Source organism: Vombatus ursinus, unplaced genomic scaffold (assembly GCF_900497805.2).
Source record: "Vombatus ursinus unplaced genomic scaffold, bare-nosed wombat genome assembly UNPS02014816.1, whole genome shotgun sequence".
NCBI lineage: Eukaryota > Metazoa > Chordata > Mammalia > Diprotodontia > Vombatidae > Vombatus > Vombatus ursinus.
Genome location: NW_020954594.1, coordinates 22,757,146 through 22,783,346, shown reverse-complemented (window position 1 = coordinate 22,783,346; position 26,201 = coordinate 22,757,146). Strand labels below are relative to the sequence as shown.

The following is a 26,201-nucleotide window of genomic DNA, read 5'->3' as shown; positions in this document are numbered from 1 at the left end:
TCATGTCTCAGAACCCCCTTCTTTATGTACAAGGAACAGCACATTCAAATTCAATATGCATTTATTACACCTCTAAGATGAACGAGGCACCATGCTAGGCATCAAGATAAACATAAAAAGGGAGATGATATGTATACAAGTTATAACATAAAATAGGGGTTTGTAAATTCATGAAGGATAGAAAAATAGGTTATGAAAGTTTTCAAGAGGCAGCACTCTTATTAGCTGGAAAAATCAAGAAGCCTTCATAGAGGCAGTCATAATAATTTTGGGGAGTCTAGTAGGATAAATGGGGCAGCTAGATGGTTCAGTAGATAGAGCACTGAACTAGAGACAGGCTGAATTTAAATCTGTCTTCAGATACTTACTAGCTGTGTGACCCTGGGTAAGTCACTTAACCTCTGTTTGCCTTAATGCATTAGAGAAGGAAATGGCAGACCACTCCAGTGTCTTCGCAAAAACAAAACAAACAAAAGAAAAACAAAAACACAGACAATGGAGTCATGAAGAATCGGACATGACTGAATGATCAAACAACAAATAGGATAGATAGGAGGACAGCATTTCAGACAAAGGAAACAGCATGAAGAAAGGTACAGAGATGGGAAAGGTTAAAATACATTCTTGATAAGTAGTTCAGTTTGACTGAACTTTGCATGTATCAAGGGAATAGTGGGTGAAATAAGTCTATGAGACAGTTAGGTGGTACAGTGAATAATAGAACTCTAGGCCCGGAGAAAGGAAAATCTAATTTCAAATACAGCTTCAGGCACTTATTAGCTGAGTAACCCTGAGCAAGTCACTTAACTTTTGTTTGCTTCAGTTTCCTCAAATGTAAAATTTGTAGGGTTGTTATGATTAAATGTGATAACATTTGTAAAGCACTTAGCACAGTGCTTGGCACAAAGTAGGCACTTAAAAATGCTTACACAAGTGGATTGGAGCTAGATTGTGGAATACTTCAAATGCATTCCAAGTAGTTTGAACTGCCTTCAGTCAGCAGTGAGGAATTCTGGAAGGTTTTTGAATTGTAGAATGCTGTGATACAGTCTGTACATTCTGATGCCTAGTATATAGTAGCAAAGCAGTGGAGACTGATTTGGGATTGTAGGAAGTGCTTATTCCAAACTCTACATAGGTCCTGCTATGAACAGTGGGAAGGATTGAAGTCACAGATAGAGTGGAAGAAGTTCACATCAGATAACTTTGATCTGAATAAAGGAGGAAACAAAGTCATCTATTGATAGTCTAGTTTAGAGGACAGAAGTGAGGTTTAGGGCTTGAGGTAGGGAGTGGGTGACAGGAAATCCTTCCTTGTCACATGTAAGGGCTAATAAACAAAATCTTATCGATATGAAATAAGATGTCATATTGATACATCTTGAATTTTCACCCAAAAGGAAAAGAAGAGGGTCTGAACACCATAGACTGGTGAGCTTGCTTTTGATGTATGGAGAAAGGCTAGGATGAATTATTAAAAGGATAGTAAGCATCTAGAAAAGGAAGCAGTGATAACAGCATAGCTTCATCAAGAACAGGTCATGTCAAAAAAAATTCCTTTTCATTTTTGACAGGGTAACTAGACTGTTAGAAAATGGAAATGCTATGGATATATTTTACCTAGATTTCAGGGAAGTATTTGCCAAAAAGTATATCATGCTGTTCTTGTGGACAAGATGAAAAGATGTAGTATAAATGATAGTGTGGTTATATGCATTCAGAAAAGGTAGAATGACTGATTCTGAAGAATAGTTATTAAAGGTTTCATATGAACTTAGAAGGGAGTCAAAAGTGGAAAGTCCCAGGGATCTGAATTAGATCTTCTGCTATTTACTATTTTTACAAATCAATACCCAAGTAAAGGAATAGATGGTATGATATCAACTTTTCAGATGGCACAAAGCTGGAAGGTATAGCTAACATACTGGATGACATTCAGAATCTAAAAAAGATCTTGGCAGGCTAGAAAATTGGACTTAATCAAGTAAGAAGACATTTAATAAGATAAATGTAAAGTCTTACACTGGTTCAAAAAATAGACTTCACAGGTACAAGATGATGGATCTGTGATTAGAAAACTGTTTGTCAGAAAGAAAAAGAATTGGTAATTTAAATAGATTGTAAGTTCAATAAATGTCAACAGTATAATAAGACAGTGTGGGAAAAAATAATGTGAATTTAAGCTTCATCGAGTCAAAATGTTCAGATGGAGGTGATATTACAGTGGAGAATGTTAAGTTTGGAGTCAGAAGAGCTAGGTTCAAATGTCATAAATTATCCTTTCCTCATCTCAGAGGTTAGGGACTTAGAGCCCCTGCAATCTGGAAAATTGTCATAAAAATTTTTGGCCCTCCCTTTGTACCAGAAAAGAAGTCTGAATCTTTTCTTTTTCTTTTACAGGTGTTTACAGTACCTTATTTCAAAATTTGAGTTAAGTATTTGGTCATAGGCTCTATGTTGTCTGTTGTCTTCCACAAATCTCCCCCCAAAATTCCCACTTAATTGCTTATGTTGACTAGCAATATATTAAAATAGCCATGGGAAAAGTTGGGATGTGGAAGGGATAACTGTATGAGATATGTGCAGTGCTTTACAAACTTTAAAGTACTGTATAAATGCTTGGAAGCACAGTGGATAGAGCAAAGGACTGGGCATCAGGAAAACCTGAGTTCAGTTTCTGCCTTAGACATTTATTTACCCATGGGCAAGTTACTTCACCTCAGTTTCCTCATCTGTAAATCTTACAATCTATAGCTTTTAACTAGCTATTATCAGTACTGTTACTAATTATCTATTTGATATTAGACAAACCACTTCTCTGTGTCTCTATTTCTAGCTCTATAAAATAAGAGCTTTGCACTAAGTGACTTAAAGGCCCTTATGATTTTAGATTTCTGCTCTGGTCAGAGTGTATCTGGAATATTGTGCCCAATTCTGGGTGCCATATTTTAGGAAGGAAATGCTATGGGATATATTTCCCTTAAGTTGGAGAACATTTAGGTCAACTTAGGATGGTGAAGGTCCTTGAAATCATCCTGTATAAAGATTAGTTGAGAATATTTAGCTTGAAGGAGAGAAGATTTAGACATTATAATGATCTTTCAAGCATTTGAAAGACTATCAAGAATTTATTCTTATTGACTCTAGACAATAGAACCAGTTGTTAATGGGTAGAAGTTACAAATAGGCAAAAATAGGCTTGATTTGAAGAAAATCCTAGCAATTACAACAGTTCAAAGAAGCTAGTCAAAAGATATTCTAATCACAGAAATTCATAATTATTAGATCTTGATTCCAGAATCACATGTAAGCTATACTATCAAGTTGAATTATTTTGTAACTTTTCTGCATGAACACTTTTCTGGGTGCAGTGGGCTGCCTTGGCAAGTGCTGGAGGCCTTCAAGCAGATATTGTTAAAGGGATTCTTGTTCAGGTACAGGTTCCAGTCTATGGCTTCTAAAGTCTCTTCTAAGTCTTTGACTTTGTCTGTCCACAAGGAAAAGGGATCTTTATGCTGTCTCACAAAGTTCTCTCACTTTGTAAAAAAAAATCACCATTCCTTACCTTATCCAGGGACAAGGGATAAGAGATTTAAGATGGGGAGTGAAACTTTTGTTGAATGGTAGATACTGAATAAAGAGTTGATTATTGAGTGAACAATTTAGTGGGTTTTGGAAAGTAGATTGTTTCTTCTTCTCACACCGATCCCATTAATGCTTAGTAATCCCTAGTACTTTATATTAGTTTCTCTCCTACCTTCTCCCTTTAAATCCCTAAGTAAGAGAATTATATTTATAATTATTTTCTTTTCAGAATTCATATAAACAATTCTATCTAATGGAATAGTTAGCTATATTTTTGGATGACTTGTAACCTATTTTTTAAACTTTCTGGCAGTTTTAGAGGCAAGAATAATTTAATAATTATAGTATTTCCCATTGCATTTATGTAGATTTTCACATTTAAGAAGGCAACATTGGGTGGTTAAATGAATGTATCAGTCTGGGAGTCAGAAGATATGAATTTTAATATCAACTTTGCTACTAAAAAGCTGTGAGAATTTGGGCCAATCCCCAAGGTTTCAATTTCTTTAATTATAAGATATATGAGGCTTATTTTATTTTAAAAATTCTTTTAATTCTCTGAAACACCCATATGAATCACTTGAGAGTTGATTTCTGTGTTTCAATAACACATTCAGTTAAAATGTTTTAATAAAAATTTCAATAAATTCTATGAATGGATGCCAAAGTTGTGTATTCTACCTAATGCAGTTTTCAGTTTTATATTCTAAGATTTTCAGTAATTAATAAAATGCTGGTAATAATTACTTCTTTACCATCTTTTGTCACTCATGTGGACTTTCCTAAATGTGGTGACCAGCTCTTCAATTCCACTGAACCAGCTACCTGTTATGTCCTTTAGAGCAGAAGTATCAAACAACATTGTGACCTTCAACACTCCTGAGTGAGGCTGAACCAGATTAAAATGTAATTGGGAAATATTTAACAAAAGGTTAAAATACAGTGGGATATAGATAATGTTAATATGTGGTTTTCTAAGTCAATATATGACCTTCAGGTATCCTTATGGATTGTTCAGTGACGTGAGACAATAGAGCAGTTGCTATGGAGCAAACTTGCTCCATAGAGCAATCATCACCCTGTCTTTTCTCTGCCCCCTTTCTGATTTCTTATTGTCCTTAAATTGTTTTTTCTTAAGGGAAATAGATGTAACATAACTCTAGGTGCTGTCAATGGGTCCTAATTCTCTCATTCAGAACTTTTTCCTATGAGATAACTATATCGACTTTTTCTTAAAGGAGTCCAGACCCTTTCAAGCCTCTCAAAAGTGAAATAAACAGATATATACTTCAAGCAAGTTTAAAATTTCTTCACAGGCAGAAAAAACTCTTCACTAACAACCTCTTTAGCATTCTAGACAGAAAAAGGCAGACCTTTGGTTTGTGGTTCCAGCCACCCTTTAAAGATACCAGGTACTATGTCTCTGTCTTTCCACACCGCAAGTTTGATGTGAGCAGAATGACAGACTTTAAAAAAATAGAAATGAAAGAAAAATGACTTCTCAAAGGAAGGGGGTACCCCCACCTCAATTAATGTAATATTATCTGAATTAGTAAATCATGAAGTTTTAAATGTGTAAAACTCTTTGATTAATTCAAGAAATAAATAGCTGTTTTTATTGTTTGTCTTTCATTCTCGAAGAAGACCGATGACATCAAAAGGGTGATGTCTTGACTTGCTAGTAAATTAGATTTAAGTGAGGCAGAGCAATGCAAAGTCATCAGCCTCCCTCTCTCCTCCAGATTAGTCGGAGTCCAGTGGCAAGACTTAGGTCAGAATGACTGTCAATGGCCCCGGATGCAGAGGTCTTTTTGAGTTAACTTCTTTCCCAAATCTCAGTTTGTCTGAGACAATGCCCATTCAGTAATGAAAGGCTAGGTAAGAATTGAAGCAAAAGTTAGCCTAGTTTGCCTTCACAAAGAATCAGTCTTAGAGGTGAAGACCCTCAGAGTTTCTGGCCTGAGCAGAAACAATTATTACTTATACTCACTCCAGTCGTCAAAACCCAAACAAAGAGCAAGTGAGGACTGGGTTGGGGCCTATTGTTGGCTGCTGATTAGCTCACCGAATAGGTTGGCCATGACTCTAGGGACTCTAGGTTAAATTTCTTTATGTGTATATCTATCTATCTATCTATCTATCTATCTATCTATATATAGATATATATATAATATATATATATATTTTATATACATGTATATACATAGACACACACACATATATGTATATACATACATACATATTATATATATATATATATAAATTTATTTTAGTTTTTCACAGTCACTTCCATAAGCTTTTGATTTTTAAATTTTCTCCTTCTCCCTTCCCACCTCCCTCCCCAATCTGATATAGGCTCTACATATACATTCCTATTAAACATATTTTCACATTAGTCATGTTGTAAAGGAAAATTAGAACCAGTAGGAGGAACCACAAGAAAGAAGAAACAAAATAAAACAGAAGGAAAAAAATGAGCAAATAGTATGCTTCCATCTGCATTGAAACTCTATAGTTTTTTCTCTGGATGTGGATAGCATTTTCCATTGTGAGACTTGGAGATGTCTTAGATCCTTGCATTACTGAGAAGAGCTAATTCTATCAAAATTAGTCATCACAAAACGTGGATGTTACTGTGTACAACATTCTTCCGGTTCTGCTCACTTCACTAAGCATCACTTCATACAAGTCTTTCCAGGTTTTTCTGAAGTTTGCTCATCATTTCTTATAGCATAATAGTATCCCATTACATTCATATACCACATATTGTTCAGCCATTCCCCAGTTGTTGGGCATCCCCTCAATTTCCAATTCTTTGCCACCACAGAAAGAGCTGCTATAAATATTTTTGTGCATGTGGGTACTTTTACCATTTTTATGATCTCTTTGGGATATAGCCCTAGAATTGCTATTGCTGGGTTAAAGAGTATGCACATTTCTATGGCCCTTTGGGCCTAGTTCCAAATTGCTCTCCAAAATGATTGAATCAGTTTGCAACTCCACCAAAAATGCATTAGTGTTCCAATTTTCCCACGTCTTCTCCAACATTTATCATTTTCCTGTTTTGTCATGTTAGGCAATCTGATAGGTATGATGTGGTACCTCAGAATTGTTTTAATTTGTATTTCTCTAATTAATAGTGATTTAGAGCATTTTTTCATATGACTATAGATAGCTTTAATTTCTTCATCTGAAAACTGCCTGTTCATATCCTTTGACCATTTGTCTATTGGGAATGACTTACATTCTCATAAATTTGACTTAGTTCTCTATATATTTTAGAAATGAGGCCTTTATCAGAGACACTAGTAGTAAAAATTCTTTCCCAATTTTCTACCTTCCTTCTAATCTTAGTTGCATTGGCTTTGTTTGTGCAAAAACTTTTCAATTTAATGTAATCAAAATTATCCATTTTGCATTTTATAATGTTCTCCATATCTTGTTTGGTCATGAATTCTTCTGTTCTTCATAAATAGCACGGGTAAACTATTCCTTGCTCTCCCAGTTTGCTCATCTTATCAGCCTTTATACCTAAATCATCTACCCATTTTGACTTTATTGTGGTATATGGTGCAAGATTTTGGTCTATGCCTAGTTTCTGCCGTACTATTTTCTAGCTTTCCCAGCAGTTTTTGTCAAATAGTGAGTTCTTATCCCAAAAGTTGTGGTCTTTGGGTTTATCAAACAGTAGATTACTCTAGGCTAATTTTCAGTGTACTGTATCAGGGGGTTGGGGACCTGTAGCCTCAGCCTGGAGGCCACATTTGGCCTTTTAGGTCCTTGAATGTGGTCTTTTGACTAAGTCCAAATTTTACAGAACAAATCCTTTCATTAAAGAGATTTGTTCTATGAAGCTTGGATTCTGTCAAAAGGCTACTCTTGAGGACCTAGATGGCCACATGTGGCTTAGAGGCCACAGGTTCACCACCCCTGTACTATATCATAGTTTCCCAACTGCTGGTGTACAGATCATTTTTTTTTCCTGCTCTGAAAAGTCTTTACCACCAAAGATCCTGACTTGGTAAAGCCTAGGAAGTTAAAGAACTTTTATTCCCTTCTCCCCTGTTGCTTTCTGCATCTTTCTTAGTATCCACTTCCTTTCTCTCCAAGACACTGAGAGTAATTGGGCTGAAGCTTCAGGGAGAAGAGTGGTGTACAATAGCTATATTAGAGATGAGTTAGCCAAGTTTGGGTTAGGAAACACTGTACTGCTGTACCATGCTGCTAGAGAGGAAGTGGGAAACTTTTTAATGGGGGAGAAATAGAATGAACAAAAAGGAGTTTTTGTTGTTGGAAATTTTTATAGTTGGATCTCACCTCTGAAAGGAACTGGGCAATAGAGTTTAGAGCTATGCATGATAGCTATTGTGAAGGTAGGAAATGCAGACCAAACACTTAGAAACCAGGTCTACAAATACTGTTTCCTGTGTTTTCATTTGATTTAGCTTAATAAGGTTAATGTTAGAAGCTTGGTGTCCTCTTGGCCAGTCATGTGACTTGTTTTTTCTTCAGCTTAATTTTTTTTCTAGTCTTTGAAATCTCTAAATCAGAAGTAGTATAAGATCATTTCTATTATATGAGAAAGCATTATAGTTCCTACAGCACTACTCTCTTCCACTGTGTTTACTTCACAAACCAGGCACACTGGGGGGTTGTAATATCTCAATTCTTGTTAATTTTAGTAGAACCATAAAGTGATACATTAGTGGTAATCCACTAAATTTAAGCATTTTTATGTAGTGGAGTCTCTAAAAATGTTTATCTCAACTGTTCAGTTGTTTACATGATTCTACCACTTCACTGTTATTTACTTTCAAACAGGGAACTATATTGCAACTTAAAAAAAAGAGAATTATTGCCTACTGTCTATTTCTTGGTTTATCTAGCTTAGCAAAGAAAAAAAGAGAAGGGGGGAGAAAACATCTAAATGGTTTTTACATAGAACTGTTTCAGAAAATGACTTTAGCTACCAATGACTAGCTGAGGCAAATATTTTCTTTGGAAGAGAAAGATATGTCATTTTTGTGAACGAATGCTTATAATTCAGCCAGCTGCTTCTTCAGACATGGGTAATTACCACACAGTTTTCAAAACGCTTGTGGACATATCCCACATTTAAATAATCAACAAGTAATTATTAAGTACCTACTACATGTTCAGTGTTTTGATATGTGTAGTGGGAAATAGTTTCAGTCTTATTAACTGGTGAGGGGAGCTGACACTCCATATCATACATGGAATAATTTTAGAACATCAATAATAACAGACATTTATATTGTACTATAAGATTTTGCAAAATACTTTACACACATTTTCACTTGATCTTTGCTATGACTCTGTGAGGTAGATACTCTTATTACTTCCAAGCATTTTTACTGGCATGCCTGAAATGGTCTCCCTTCTCATATCCATCTCCTGGCTTCCTGGATTCTTTTAAGTCTCAGCTAATATCATACTTTCTATAAGAAGGTTTTCCCCAATCTCCCTTAATGCTAATGCATTTTATCTTTTGATTACTTTAAATTTAGTCTCTATTTATCTTGCTTGTACATAATCGTATATTATCTTTCTATTAGATAATGAGACTTTTTTTAAACCCCTTTTATATCTCTGATACTCTCTCCCTCTCCCTAAATTTCTTGAAAAATTTGTCTAAACTCAGTACTTCTGCTTCTTTAAGAATTTCCTAGTCCTAAATCTTCCTAATTCCAAAGGTCCTTTTCTTAGCCTTTATTCTCATTAACCACTTTGTAGCTTTTGTCTATAAAGATCACTGGATATACTTTCCTTCCTTGACTTTTAGGACGTTAAATTCTCCTTGTTCTTCCACTTGTCTAAGCATTCCCTTGTCTCCATTACCAACTCTTTTTCCTGGCTTTCTTATGTTACTGTTCTTCAAGGTTCTACCTTGGCCATGCTTCTCTGGCACTATCACTCATTCCCAAGCTTTCAATTTCTCTAAACCATCCCAATTACCATCTCTATTCACAGGACTTCTGAAACTGTGTCTAGATCTGAGCCTTCTCTCAGTCTCCTGAACTGTATTTCAAATTGTCTCTAGTATCTTTCTACATGAATGTGGTACAGTCACCTCCTATCCAAGCTAAACTTAGTATCTTTTCCTCAAACCCTCTAGTTGTTTCCCCGTTTCTGGCAGGGGTACCGTTATATTGTCAAGCCATCAGTGTTATCTGTGACTTTTTCTTCTTTCTCATTCATATGTCTGATCAGTTGTCCAGTTTTCTTGGTCTTCTGGCCATACTATTTTCCTGAATCTGTACTTTATTTAGTCCTACTGCTCCTACCTTAGTGCAGACAGTTATTACTATCCACTTGGCTTGTTGAATAACCTCCTCCAATCCTTCATTCTGGAAATCCTTCTATGCTGTGCGTAACATTCCTTATCTGCAGATCTGACCTAATCTCTCATGAACTCCAGCACCAAACCCTGTGTAATCACCTGCTTACTGGATGTCTCCCAGGTGTCCCATAGGTAGCTGCAACTTAAATAAAAGCTGTCATCTTCCCTGCCCAGACAGGAAAGGTACCAGTTTGATAGAGGCAGGGCCAGTTTCCCTTCAAATGGCCGGTCCTGGGGATCTGGTTTATTCTAGGCCATGAATCACTGCTTTTGTCTTCCTTCCTACTTGATACAGGATGAGGCCAGCTTCCAGGGAGCTGGAGCTTGGAGATGAAGAGCAGTTCCCACTACTCTGGTTTCCTTTCTGACCCGGCGTGGCCTTTGCCGCTGTGAATTCAGTCAGGAGAGAGTTGTATTTTATCCGAATTAATAATCAAGAATAATTTCCTCTTCAATTTTATTACAAGGAAAGTTGGTTTTACTATGTTTTATGGTTCATAAGTACATTGTGCTACTCCGGTTCTGAACCTGAGTCACTGGGCTGGCAGGGGTTAGGTCTGGCCTAGATTGCTTCCTCTACCTGCTACTTCTCCCAGATCTCCCCTTTCTGTTGAGGACATTCATATCCTCCTAATCATCCAATGTAACCCAGTAAACATTTATAAGTCATCTATGTCATAACCTCAGAGGTACTTTTGACATTCTTTCTGTTTAATCATCAATTTCTAGGCAGTTTCTGGGTCAAATTGGTTCTGCTCTAAAGCACTGCTCATGTTTTCTCTCCTTTCCATTCACATAGCTATCACTTTATTGCAGGTCCCCCCTCTGGTCCAGACTGCTGTAATGGTGTTCTCGATGATTGTCCTTCTCCCAATGTCCCTGTGTCTCCAATCTGTTCTCCACATAGCTGCCAATCAAATTTTCCTAAGGCCCAAGGCTGGTACTTTCTTCAGGGGCTGGCTCCCTATTTTTTTAGGATAAAATGTAAACTAGGTAAACTTGGCATTTTAGACTCTACCTTCTTGTTCCCAGCTTCCTTTGCTACTTTATTTCATGCCACTCCCCTTCACAATTGTAGGCTCCTTTGGGATAGAGGCTATTTTGTTTTTGTCTTTTTATTGCTAGTGCTTAAAACAATGCCTTATACATAGTAGAGGATAAATAAATGTTATTCTCAAATGGTACCAGTCATCTGCTCACAATCCTTTAATGATTGTTGACTATTTAATTAACTTTAAAACCCTTAGCCTGATATTCAAGGCCATTCACAACCTGCCATCACTCCTCCCTTTGCAGTCTTATTTCATCCTACTCCTTTCCTTTGGATACAGGAAACCTCCCTCTATTGTTGCAGATTGTCACTTGGAGCCTTAGAACAGGTGTGGGGAACCTGCAGCCTTCTAGATCCTTGGGTACAGCCTTTTGACTGACTCCAAGTTTTATAGAACAAATCCTTTTATTAAGGGGGTTTGTTCTGTGAAGTTTAGATTCAGTCAAAGGGCCGCCTTTGAGGACCTAGAGGGGCCACGCATGGCCTTGAGGCCTCAAATTCCCCGCCCCTGCCTTAAGGGTATGCACCTTGAGGTTAGGTGCCTTGGCTAGAGTCAAAGAGACAGAATATGTGAACGGTAGACCCCATGTTTTATGTTCCTGTTGGCTGAATGGCTTGCCATGCTCTCTATCCATCCTTCACTGTTTTTCCTCCATTTCTTTGCCCACACATCCCTCCTGCTGGAATGCCCTCCCATTTTCCAAGGCAGAACTTTCTGATTTTGAACATCTCTAACTCATAGGAAGCTTCGTATACATACACACACACACACACACACACACACACATATATATATATATATATATTAAGTCTAAAGTTGCTTCTTTGTAACTTCCACCCATTGGTTCCAGTTCCAACCTTTTAGGTGAGACAGAGTAAGTCTAATCCCTCTTCTCTATGCAGTGCAATAGTATAGTTCTACTCCCAGTTTCAAAAGTAGTTTTATATATATTTAATTTCATTTAATTCAGTAAACATTTATTAAGCCCTACTTTGTGTCAGGCACTGGGCTAAGTTCTGGGGATACAGATAAGAAAAAGAGATAGTCTCCACCCCTCAAGGAGCTTAAAATCTAATGAGTGGAAATAACACACAAAAAGAAGGTAAAAATCAAGAAGGGGAGAGAGATAGAACTGGTGGGTACCTGGTGTGGGGAATGTTATTCCTTGGATGGAGTCAAAGACAAGCAGATGAGCTGATAGAAAATGGTGTTCCCTGGAAAGTTGTGAGCCCACTATCAAGGAAGGAGGAGTTTTGTGCTGTAGCCTCTAGCCCTCTAATCAGAGCAGAGAGGCAAATGAAGGTGAGTTAGTGTTGAGTGAGTTGAGCTTAAGGAAATGCGCTAGCCACTGGCTATGCAGTGTTGTTGTAATGTCCTGGCTGACTCTTAGTGACCCCATAAGGAGTTTTCTTGGCCAAGATACTGGGATGGTTTTGCTATTGTCTAGGTCATTTTACAGATGAGGAAATGGAGGCAAACAGGCTTAAGTGACTTGCCTAGGATCACACAGCTAGTAAGTGTCTGAAACCAGATATGAGCTCAGGAAGATGAGAATTCCTGACTCTAGGCCCAGCACTCTATCCACTGTGCCACTGACTATTCACTAGTTGCCCCAACACCTACCTGTCCCACATGCAGGTTAATAGTTAAGTGAATTGTGTGGAGAACTGAAGGAGATTTTTCTTTTTCCCTGAGTATCTCCTTGAAGGCTATATTGCCTACCCTTTTACTTTGTGAAATTGGAAAAGGAGGAAAATTTTGACAGAAGGATATTTATGCTAGCTTGGCTATCAGTGGCTTGCACAAAATTAAGGCAGGGGAAGCCTTATTTTTTTCATATGTTTTTTTTCATATGAGGGAAATTTCAGAGAATCAGAAAGTACCTTGGGAATGTTCAGTAGCATGAGTTGAGGGCAAGGAAGGGGCATGAATGTTGCCCATATTTTTCAGAGCAAAAAGAAGCATGATAACTAGCAGAGGCTTTGGGGTGGGAAGATGACAGTGTGGAGATAGAGGAGCAATTGAAACAGCAGTTTGTACATTACCAGAGAGATGGATTATTCATGCAACAGATTGAGAAAGAGACCCAGAACTTAGGGAGTTCCTTGCATTTACAATAATCTTGAGTTTATATTTTAACATTTGATATTTCAAATGGTGTAGTTCCTTGGGAAATTCCTCAATTAGATTTGGAACTCAGAAATTTGATGCTGTCTGTGTATATTATGCTATAATGGGGAACATTGAATAAAGCACCCAGTTATCTTGTTTTTCCGTGTATAGTGGGGTGGGTCCAGGACATAGCTTAGCCTCATCAATCCACAAAGGGAATCATCTTGTGATGATATATTGATCCAAGATCTGCTAGCAAAGCAACTGCCTTGGAAATGTCTGTTTGAGATTTTCCCCTTTCATAATTAAAAGAAAGAAAGAAATGGTATCAGGGAAAGTGTACCTTCTTGCCAAATGGCTTAGTACCAAACTTATTTTTACAGAAATGCTTATTTGAGAAAACTGAGAGGAAATATACAAAATTACAAAAATCTTCTTTCTTCCTCAGTTATCTCTCATCTCATTGACACAAGCAGCTCCAGGAAGAACCATTTATCCTTTGTGTAATTCCAAGAGAGATAGTGTGGTTTTTGTAGATGGAGAGCTAGTCCTAAAGCCAGGAAGATCTGGGTTCTGGTCTCACCTCTGGCAAATACTGGTTTTTTGACCCTGGCCAAATCATTTAATCTCTAAGTGTATAACATAGGTAACTCTAAGGCTCTAAGTTGTAAAGAAGATGACAACCTATATGAACAAAAGGAGATTTGCTGTGTCAATGATATCACATCTTCCCCTATCCCTAGACTATCAAAGCAGTATTAATGACCTTGCATGCTTTTCAATTTAAACCAATACTAAAACCTGAGGGTAAGAGTAGCCTCATTAAAGTGTAGAGGTCCTGGGATGAACTGATCTGGACAAAGTATGCAAAGTCTTACAGCCACATGCAAACACTAAAGAACCATTCAAGTACATTTTTTGCTTGTTTTTTTTTTTGTTTTCATCATACTCATTATAGTCATTTAGATGAACATAATGTGTAATAGAAAATTTAGATCCAATCACTTAAATATTACTCTAGTACAATGACCTCTCTGAAATTTGAGGTTTCCCTGAAAGAACTGGAAACATTTAGCCTGGAGAAAATAAGATTTCAGAGATACTTGTTCTCAAGCATTTAATGTGGTATCTTTGCTTGTCTCCAATGGGCAAAACTAGGGATAATGGGGGGAAATTGTAGAGAAGTAGATTTTTGCTTGATGTAATGAACCCCCCCCATTAAAGACATACAAAAGAGGAAAAGGTCACATTGGGGTCTGGTGGGTTCTCCCTCATTGGAGGCATTTAAGCAGTGACTGAATGATCATGTTTCAGGTATGTTATAGAGAAAATTCTTATTCAGTTAGAGATGGAATTAGATGACCTCTAAGGTCCCTTATGACTCTGAGATCCTTTTTTTTTTTCCATTGTACAAACTGTTGAGGAAAAATATTAGTACAGCATTCTGTGATTTGAGCCTGTCTGACAGAAACAATTTTATTTAATATACCAGTAATCATATCCAAGCTGTATACAACTGAGAGATGTTCAAACTCCCACATCCAACCTCCCCAACCATGTCTTCAGAAATGATTTTCTGACCCAAGGTAGTTTAAGGTAACATTTATAAGAATCTAGGAATCTTGAATAAGGGAAAAATATAATATATTAAAATACGATTTAGGGTTGACATTCCAGAATAGTCACTACCTTTTAAAATTCACTTTCCTTAAGGATTGAAAAGAGTTCCTATCTGTGATCAGTATCTTAACATGAAATGGCTAAATAGTCACCAATCATTTCAAGTGAGTGGGAGACAACAATCAGAACTAGGCTAGTTAAGTTGGATTATTACCTTTAATCCATTTTCTTAAGAAAGGCCCTAACTTTTGTTCTACCTACTTTCTGAAAGGATAGTCTGGAAATTGCTTTAGGCTAGACAAATAACATTATTTCTTAATATTTCCTAGAGAAACTAAAATGGAGGTTTTAAATATATTTCCATAATACAAATTGTTTTGTTGTGATAAAATAAAAAGAAATAGATGTCTAGAAAATAGGGGATGAATATCACTTGATTTGGAATCTGTACATCTGAGTTTTGGATATACTACTTGGTACCTATGTTACAAATACTTTCTATTATTCTCACTTTCCTAATCCAGAAAATGAGCTAAGGGGAGAGTGGGACAAGGAAGGAGAGACTGAGGAAGGAAATGGAGAATTGAACTTAGAAGACCTCTGAGGTCTCAGTTCTAGCCTGGCTAAAAATTCATTTTCAAGTTTATAAACTATTCAAGCCCCTCCTCCCCCAATTCTCCAGTGAATCACAAAGTGAAAAGAAACAGTTTGAAATAAGAAATGTTTATATAAACTTTCCTTGCTTTAATATCATGCTATCAAGCAATAGTAACTTTTGTTACTTCCTTTTGGAAAATGGTTTGAGAGACTTTGTTCAGGTTTGGAGAACGTTTTGCTCTAGTTCTAGGAAGTAAACTTGATCCTGGTCTTTTACAGGAAGATGTCAGTAACTGTAACTGTAGAGAAAGGACTGAATAGCATGAATCTGGCAAAGAAAACTAAGGTTTGCACATAGAAGACACATAGTAAATATTTGTGAGAATGAATCAGAGGGGCAGTTAGGTGGTGCAGTAGATAGAACACCAGCCCTGGAGTCAGGAGAACCTGATTTCAAATCCAGTCTCAGATATTGACTTGTTGTGTGACCTTGGGCAAGTCACTTAACCCTAATTGCCTCCAAAAAAAAAAAGACAAACAGAAAGAAAAAGACCTGGTAAATATGATTATTTTTATGCTCCATGTCATCTTTGAAATATTTTGGAGAATTGATGAAGTGTTGTAGAACTGGTAGACAAGTATTATTTAGAAGAAAGGGGAGGAAAAGGAGGACAAGCTTGACTTTGATTCTTTGCAAAATTCTGAAAGTTATTAAAGAGTATAATTTGGAAGCATTTATAAATGAAAGTGGTAATTACTAAGAGCCAGTATGGTATAAAAGAAGTCAAAATTGGGGAGCAGTCAGGTGGCACAATGGACAGAGCACTGGCCCTGGAGTCAGGAGGACCTGAGTTCAAATCCTGCCTCAGACATGTAACACTCACTTAGATGTGTGACTCTGGGTGCTCACTTAACATACTTACTTAACTTAATAGTTAAAAAATTGCCTCACCAAAAAAAAAAATCAAAATGAAAAAAAAAATAATGTTGTGCCAGACTAATTTAACTTGTTTTTATTTTGATGAAGGAGGTTATTAGACAGGTAGACCAGAGTTATTGCTGTAGACATAGGACATCTGTGTTTCAGAAGAGCATTTGACAAAGTCCCATATGACATCCTTTTGATTCACACATTTTATCTTTGTGAAATGAATGCATAGCCTAGTAGATTCCACATTGTTTGAATGAACAGACTTCAAGAGCAGTTAGTTTTTAATACTTAATATCAGCATGAAGGGAAATCTCTAGTGGAGTACCCCAGAGAGCTCTACTTTCCCCCTATTGTTTAACATATTTATCAATAACTTCTTTTAGGACAACAGCAGTTTATCAGAGTACAAAAGAAGGCTGTGAAGCTCTGTGCTTCTCCCTCTGGGCTTGTTAAAGAGGCACTCTGGGTTACATATGTGAACTGTGAATGGACATTGAATGGAATTGATAATGTTAAACCACCAAGATACAAAGTAATTAAAAATAAAGATAAGACCTGAGGACCTTTTTTTTTTTCCTGAGTAGAGCTGTGTTTCAGATTCACAAACAACCACAATAACAACAACAAAACAAACAAGCAAATAAAACAAAACAAACAAAAAAGAGCTGAAGATAGCCCTGAGATTATGGGTTATATTTCTGAAAGAGTTAGAAGCACTCCTCTAGCAAGAACATGCATGACAGTAGGTATCTGTAATCCATAATCCACTGGAGATCCAGCGGGCAGCAGTATATTAGGGAAAGCAGACTAGCAGCTGACATCAGCAGCTCTGTGAGGCAATAGCAAATGGCTGCTTTGGAAGTGGCAGGAAGTGGAAGCTTTGCAGGCGGCATAGTTTTCCAGTTTGGACAACAGTCCTGGAAATGTGAGTTGTCTGAGTTATCTGAATACTTTCTCCTGAATGTATTCCTTCCCTTGCTGGTGGCATGGCAATCTAAGAAAGGGTGCCCCTGGGTATATAGGGTAAGAATGGTATTTCCTTGTTATTGTTCTGTTTAATTTCCTTTCTTTGGGTCAATTTACCCACCCTTTTATGGCCAAAGAGAGAGAGAGAGAGAGAGAAACAGCTGCCTGGCAGCTGGTTTTAGAGTCATACAGACCCTGCTGAAATCTCACTTTGGCAAGTCTGAAGGGAGCAAGGTGGATCTGCCAGCCTATGTCCTGTTATTCTTGCAGCTAAATTGCTACTTTCCCAAAATTTGAATGTAGGCACAGATGACATGCTTATAAAATTTTCAGATGATACAAAGCTGGATAGAATAGCTAATGCATTGAATGATAGCCAGGATATAAGAAATTGCTAGAGCAATTGACCAAATATCCAACTCTAATATGAGGGTCAATAAAAACAAACATACAGTCCTATACTTGACTAAAAAATCAATTTAGCAAATACAGAATGAAGAAAGTGTATGAAAAAGATCTGAGGGTTTTAGTAAATTCCAAGCTCAATATGTGTCAGTGTTATTACATGGAAGCCAAAAAAGTTAATGAGATTTTAGGTTGCATTAAGTGAAGAATAGTTTCCAGAATGAACTTGGTGATAACCCTACTGTACTCTACCCGTCAGACAACATCTAGAGTATTGTGTTCAATTTGGGGCTTCTCATTTTAGGAAAGATATTGATGAAAATAGAATATATTCAGAAGAAGCTGATCAAGTCAGTGAAAGAACTGATGACCATGTCATCCTACAAGAATAGATTGAATTAACCGGAGGGGTATAGTTTTGAAGAAGGGAACAAATTGATGTGAGGTATAAGTCTTTTATAGTATTTCAAACGCTGTCCTGTGGATGAAGGATTCAATTATTTGCTTTATCCCAGAGAACAGAACTAGGAACAACACATCAAAATTTCAGAGAAAGAGATTTAGCCTTAATTCAAGAAAAAGTTTCCTGACAATTAGAGGTATCTAAAATTGGAATGAGTACCTTGTGAGGGTATTGGGCTCTGTGTCAAGTCTTCAGTTAAAGGTTGGATAACTAAGTATATGTGAAGGGTATTGGAGAAGGGGACCTTCTTTATGGGTACAGGAATCTGAGATTCCTTTCAACTCTGAGATTTTGTAAGCCTTTAATTCTGAGGAGTGGTGGTAATAGGCAATGGAATAACTCAATGGAAGAGCAAAAAGAAACAATTGTGGAGAATTCAGCTATAGTGTAGCTCAACTTTTCTCTCATTTACAATTCAAATAACACAACATTAAGACATTTGATTAGAAAAATAATTGTTACATGGATAGCAACTGAAAATGATTATTTATCATGTATGAGTCATTGAAACCATAACAGTAATATTTCTATGCATTATCCATCAGGAAATGGAAATAACTTTGTTATCTAGATAGTTTCTAAGGTGTTTGTAGTAATTAATTTTACTTGGTAGATTGTAAACTCCATAAGGGCAGGGACCATGTCTTATTTATTCTGTATATTTCCTCAGTGCCTAGTTAGCTCAGTCCTCTGAACAAAGTAAGTGATTAATAAATATTTGTTGGCTCTCACTTGCCCCTATTTGAATACTAGGAATTTATTGCATTTTTATGTAGCTCTTAAATTAATTTTATAAGGGAGAGGATGACCAGCTGTGTTCAGTTCACCCAAAGGAGATACATGATTTTAGTTTTCAATGAGAGAACTGGACTCAAGGAAAGCTTTCTTCTGTTTAGCCTTAATATTGTTATAAATCAAAATAGACGATAGGAGCAAATTGTTGAATCTCCTTTCTTAGTAATGTCTGAGGTAGTTTAGAGATAGTCCTTTTCTGGAGGCAATGGGATGACTGAATGATCTTTGGAGGAGTATTCCATACTAGAAAACATATGCTTCTCCAAGATAATAATAGCTTATTCTTAGTTTAAGGTTAAAAAAAAAAACATTGCAGTTAAATTATTTGATTATGCCAACAACCTTGATAAGTCAGTAGTCTTGTAAGAACCCAACTCCACTTTCACCACCCTCATAATCAACCAGTGGTAGTATACTGAATAAGTTGCTATCATATCCTTACAGGATCTCAAATTGACAATGAAATATAATGTAGTTTTATGTTTAGAATGCTAGTGAAAAGATTTGACACTAGGTTCTGAACCAGTGACACTCTGGGGTCCATAATGAAGGCTTTCAACTCATTTCATCTTTGATTGTGGGGAAGTTGTGCAATTGAATTCTTCAGAGGTAGCTTCATAATACATTAAACTTGTGGATCAACTACACTGTTTGTATATGTCTGAAATTTGATAGTCCTTCGCAGGAATAAAACATTCATGAACCTTTGAGAATTATATGACAATTTCATATATACTCTTCCAAAGCAATTTTTCTTCTTTTTTATACTTCAGATAAATGATAAATGACCCATATAACTTGCTTAAAAAAGCTTTGTTTTCCAGGAAAAATATAAATGTTTACCACTGGATGTTATAGATAGAAATGTGGAAATTTTTTTTTTGGTAATAGATATAGCTAAATATAGTAGACATCTAAAAAGTCAAAGAAACTAAACAAAAAAATGAGCATGGCTCTGGTTTTTAACTTGGTGTTAAAGTGCAGAAAAATGGAAAGACTAGGACTCTTGTCAAATGTTTAAAATTTAGCCTTTGAATAATTCCATAGAAAAGGTGACCTCTATTTGCCTTCTGCTCAAAGTCCTTCCAAGACCCTGCTACTCAATCTTGTTTTAGATTTTGAAGAGTAAATGAAAGAACTAGTTTAAAGAATGTATCATCTCAATCTTAGAGAAGGCTCTGCACGGGATATCATAATATTTACTACTCAAGATATATGGGCACCAAATGGAAAAGTAATAGGAAAAATAATATGAAAGGTACAACCAATACTTGCTCTCAAGTCCCCCTTGCAGATGTGGTACTTGTCTTTAGTTTTTTTTTTTTTTTTGATTGAATCTATTCTAAACAATTAAATTGGGGTCCATTAAATCTACACATTTTAATGGTACAGAATTAAGGACCATATCCAGTACATTATTTTTAAATGAAACACTATAATTGAAATAAAATCATCACAAACAGCCTCTCCAGAATCATTGTAGTATCAACTAAATGACATTTTAATGTAAATTTATTTTACCACCAATTGTTCATTTCTGAAGAACATGGAAATATGTAACATATAAAAGTGTATTTATTCCAAAAATATCATCAATTTCTTGTATTTAAATAGTTCTTTCCTTAGAGGAGCTCAGTAGAGATTATCTATCTTTCCTTTTCCAGGTCTCTGTAAGGTATTAGAAGTTCTTATGAGACCTTATTTCTATAGGAGATTACAATTGTAGATGAAAGAATAATAGTAAAAGGCATTGCTTAAGGCCAAGTCCTGTGCATTCTATTTCCACTGTCCTTCTCACATCCATCCTCTCCTCTCTGTTCTTACTGCTCCCAATCTAATTCACTATCTCATGACATTTTGCTTAGATTATTGTAAAAGTCTAATTGATCCCATTTCCAATCCATACTTTATGCAGAAGCCAAGGTAATCTTCCTAATGCACAAATTTGAAAATGTCACTGCCTTTAACCTACTAAGTTAAAAGATATGCCTCTTCCTCTCCCCTAGCCTACCATTTAAAGCCCTACACAGTCTGGCTTTAAGCCACCTTTCCTGTACATTACTCATTTTTTTTTCAAAATTGTCTAACCCTGCCCAGTTTGCCAGGGTTTTTCCAAATTATCTAACCCTGGCAAGCTGGGCAGCTGTTCTTCATTCTCATTCACTATCTTCTGCATTGCTGTACCTGGAATTTAGCCCCTTCTCATCTTTTCTGTTGGAATCCTTGTCTTTCATGAAGAGTCAACTCAAGTGTTTCTTGCCTCTTCCAAGAATCCTTCTGAAAGTGATCTCTTCCCTCCTCAAATTTTCCCAGAGAATTTTAATTCTATCCTTTGCCCATATTCCATTCTACTGTGAGTTATACATAACTGTGCAAATACCATATTTCCCCATTGTAAGCTCCCCCATGAAATTGTAAGCTCATTGAAGAGAGAGACCATATCATTTTTCATCTCTATATTTCCAGCCCTTGTTAGTTGAATTGAAGATCAAAGATAAGACAAAGAGAATCTCTAGAACCTCATGTAAATCTCCCTAGATCGTAGGGTTTTCTAGTGGAATAACAAATGAGTTGTTTCTAAAGAAGAGACAGAGATTCAATGGGCAAAGAAGAGGACAGGGAGAAAGAATTCCAGGCACGTATTGTATTGGGTGCTAGGGATACACAAATAAAAATGAAAGAATCCTTATTCTTGAGTGGCTTACATCCTATTGGAGGGAGAAAGTGGGATGTGATAGACTATTAGAGTAGAATATCTTTGAAAGGCCTAGAGACAACTTCTAGTCCAACTCTCTCATTTTGCAGATAAAGAAAGCAAGTCCCGCAATGGTTATTAACCTGCCTAAGATTACAAAGTTAGTAAGTGGTAGTCATTATCTGAACTGTAGTCCTCCATCTCCAAATCCAGTGCTTTTTACACTTCACAATTCTCCCTCCACTTCATAACAATTCATTTACTTCCTATAACTGACCAATATATCAGTTGTTCCAGAAAGTCACAGCGGATGAGGGGAAGACCAAAAAAGTCCAGGAAAATGTGATGGAAGAATGGATTGGATCACTGAAATCCTGATTTGTGTTCCAGTTTGGATAACATCACACTATGAAGATAGTCACTTATTAATTAGGATTGAATGTGCTTTGACACCTTAAGTCAGATGACTAGAATACAGTGGGTCACCTTGATAGAGCTGACTTGTACATGGGGACTGCAAGAGATACTGGCTAAGCCAGATGTTAATGAAATCTAAGGTTATAACATTAAATTGTAACTTAATTTAGGAAATCACCTAGCTAATTCAGCCTCTCTCCAGGAAAGAATTGGGTTAGATGTCACTAACTTAATCTGCTCTGTTTGGATTGTTCCTATGTGTTAATAATAGCTTCCCCTGGTCCTGCAAAATAAACTTGAGGTGAAATTGACAAGTCCCTTCAGGAAATTCTACCAACAGGATCAACTACCAGAGTTCATTTGGTATTGTAGAATCTCTACTGATTTAAATATTACACTGGGTTCCCCTAAAAATAGTTTAGATTTGGTTTGGTGCTTGAGAGTTTTTCAGAGCAACTAAAAATTTGAAATTGTAACAGAAATCTTTTTGCAATCTTAGCCTGGAAAGGTTGTAAATCTAAGTGTAGGAAGAAGGGGCAAAACACTTACTTGTAGTTGAGTGTAGGAGAGGAAGGAATACAGAATGTACTTATAATGTTTTGCTGCTTGTAAAAGCTTTGGGAACCTTATTCTGAAACTCTCAGGGAGCAACAATTTAATAAATCAGGCTTGGAGTAAGGATCACTTCATACAAAAATCCTTAAATAAGTGAGCAAAACTTAGCCATCTTTAGCCACCCTTCTGACCTCAAGGGACACTGCAAAGCATTATAAAGCTGATTTTAAATATTGTGTCTGTAAAATAAATTATTTGACTTAAATAGAAGTCCAATTTGAAATAATTAAAAGTACAAATTAGAATTGATTTCAAGAGTGACTCAGTTGCTGTTGGAAAGATTCATGGTAAATATCGAAAATTATAGGACCAAAACCACTTGTTGGCTTGCACTTGAAAAAATTCCAAGACTTCCTAGAGTAGGGGTTCTTAACCCTTTCTATGTCATGGACTGCTTTGGTAATATGGTGAAGACTATGGACCCATTCTCAGAATAATATGTTTTGTTTTTTGTTTTTTCAATAATGAAAGAAGTACTAGATTTCAGTTAGATGTTAATGAAAATAAGGATGCGATTCTTTTTTTTTTTCCTTCCAAGTTCACTGATGTCTTGAAGTCAATTCACAAATACTTTGGCCCACGGATGCCAGGTTTCTCTGGCCTAGTGCATAGTTAGGCCTGGGTTTTAGGTATACTTCTTCCAGTGGCCCAATAATTTTGGAAAGCTATTTAACTTGCAATATATTAGCCCTGATCTAAAGTGGTGTTTTCAAGGTATCTTCTTTTTTTTTCTGATCATCACTTTTCCCTTGTCACATAAGGTTGAGAAGCCTAAGAAATCGAAAAGGTTGCAAAGGTTTGATGCCTAGAGAAAAAAATCAGTAGGTTAAACACTATCTGGGGATCATTGTTGTGGTCTAAATCTTGTTGTCTATTGATACTACATCCTTTCAGCTCATTTGCTAAAGGACATATTGATCTCTTTGATAGTTTTCTGCTTTTTCATCTCCCTGTGCATCATTTGTCAGGGTATTCTGGAGGTATCATAAATCTGGTGCAGCTTTACTGGGAAGGAATAGAAGTCCTAATAAGTGCCCTCTATGTCCATCTTATACATCTACTGTAGTAATTTCTCTCTGCTGGGGAAGGCTGAGTTTCTGGAAGGAGGTTACCAATTTGTTTTAGATCTAAACTGAACAATTTCTAATTTCCAAATTTTCTCATTTACCCTGCTAGTAAATATGAGTTTTGTAGATACCTATTCTTTGTGGCATTCCCTGATTTGGGGAACTTTTCTAAATATTATGTGTTCTCATTTTCTCTGTCTCTGTCTGTCTCTGTGTCTCTTTGTTTGTCTGTCTGTCTCTTTGTCTTTCTCTCTTTCTTCTCTCCCTCTCTCCTGACCTCTCTCTGAAATAGTGAATGTGCCTTTACTTTTGTTCATTTCCTATTTTTTCAGAGTTAACAGATTGTTTAAATATGTCATACTGGAGTAATTATAACAATACATGATGTTGTCTTCTTCATTTCTTTTGATATAGTACTTAAATTTTACTATTTCTCTAATGAGTTGATAATCTGACTATGCAGAAGAGAGAAAATTCTATAAAGAACTTGAAAAATTCATCCAGAACAAGCTCATATACATCTTTTTGCTCTATGCTTTAATGCAAAGTGGGCACAGGAGAAAATTGTAAAAGCTGCATGGTTCAAAATTAGTAAATGAAAGGACCAACATTTTCTGGACTACCTTCTTCAAGAAGAGTATCATAAGTCCCTGGTCATGTGACATACCAAACATCACTCCCCACCATGAAATGGAGTATATTTTAACAGATAAAAAATGACTAGTTACCAACGTAATTCTCATTTGAGAAATAGCCATCTCTATGTCTGCTCAATACACATTGAAGCATAAACTTTAATTACCCTCATAGTGTTCTGTTTATTTACAATGAACACTACCTAGTGAGTTGCTTAAGTTTCTCAAAAACTGTTTCTTGTAGCCTTTGTGTGCATAATGAAACCAAGTCTGTTTTTACCTCTCCAAAGAGTGTCTTTGAACTGCAACTTATGTTTTTTGGTTTCATTTATAGCAAGGATTCTTAACCTTTTTTGTGTGTCCAGCACTCTTTTCACAGTCTGATGAAGCCTATGCTCCCCTTCTCAGAATATTGTTTTTAAATACATAAAATAAAATACGTAGGATTGCAAAGAAAACCAATTATGTAGATACACAATTATCAAGATACACACATACATATACACATATTTAATTAATTAATAAAATTTATTTTTTAGGATTGTTTGGTTCTTGGCCCTCTCCTTGACTTTGTCATGGGTAAAGTGTTTTTCACGCTTAAAAGTCCTATATAAATGCTGCTCCACAAAATGGCTAACATGACTGTGGACTCTCAACCCATTTCAGAGGTTGTCATGGCCAAAAATTAATCATGACCTAGTGGCCAACTCCTTGATAAGGAGCCTCCCCTTTATTTAGGTAGGTTGATCCTTGGACAAAAGACAGTGTATTTCTGGGACCATACTTGACACCTCTCTGACTTGGTAGATTCAAATCCTACATCAGATACTTACTAGCTATATGATTCCAGGCAAGTCACTTAATCACCTTCAGTTTTTATCTCAAGAATGAGGATAATAATATTACCTATTTCACAGGTTATTGGGTGAATCAAATTAGATAACAAATGTAAAGTGTTTTGCAAATTGTAAAGTGTTATATAAATGATAGTGTATTTTTAATTTTATGCTTTGAAGTTTTGACCAAATTTTGAAATCATAATCTAATGAGAGTTGTTGTTGTTCATCTTTCCTTCTGCAGAGAACCAATGACATCAGGAGGGTGATGTCTTGACTTGCAAGTGAATTGGATTTAAGTGAGGCAGAGCTTTGCAAAGTCATCAGCCTCATTCTCTCCTCCAGGGTCATCTGAGTACAGTGGTGAGATATAGATCAGGACAAATGGAGATGACCCCAATGCAGTGGGAGACCTTGGCCTTTTAAAACTAAAGTCTTTTCTAGGTCTCAATTTGTCTGAGGCAACACCCGTTAAGTGATTTAAAGCTAGGTAAGAAATGAGGCAAAAGATGGCCTCATTTGGCTACTTAAAAAAAAAAAAATCGAAGTGTGCATGGAAGATCCTCCGGGGTCTGGCCAGAACAGAAACAATTGCTATTTACACTCACTCAGAGCCATCCAAACTCAAATAATGATCAAGGGAGGCTTAAGCTGGGACCTATTGTTGGCCAGTCAGTGAGAGCCAGAGAGATTTGGGTTTAAGGCATGGTCAAGTAGCTCCATTTGATTTATCAAGGCCTTTATCAAGGCTTTATCAAGGCCTGGTTTTCCAATGCTGTATTTCAAGAAATCATAAATAAAAAGGCAAAAGTTAATTGTCCCAATTTTTTTTAAATGATAGAATAAATAGGTAGAGAAAAAAAAATCTAGCCCATAAACTCCAAGATATCTTGTGAGGTTTTGGTGATCAAAATTTATATTCCTTTGGGTATAGCACCCCCAGGTAAGGATATGATTCCCCATGTGGATGGAGGGAGTGGAGGGAGAGAGATATGGAAGGAAGGAAGGAAGGAAGGAAGGAAGGAAGGAAGGAAGGAAGGAAGGAAGGA

The 26,201-nt window shown here is 36.4% G+C and overlaps 1 protein-coding gene across 1 annotated transcript in view; it reads left to right on the top strand.

Moving 5' to 3' along the window:
- Nucleotides 1-26,201, top strand: part of THSD7B (thrombospondin type 1 domain containing 7B) — a 901,933-nt gene that overhangs the window by 68,312 nt on the left and 807,420 nt on the right. The gene's annotated exons all lie outside the window — the stretch shown is intronic.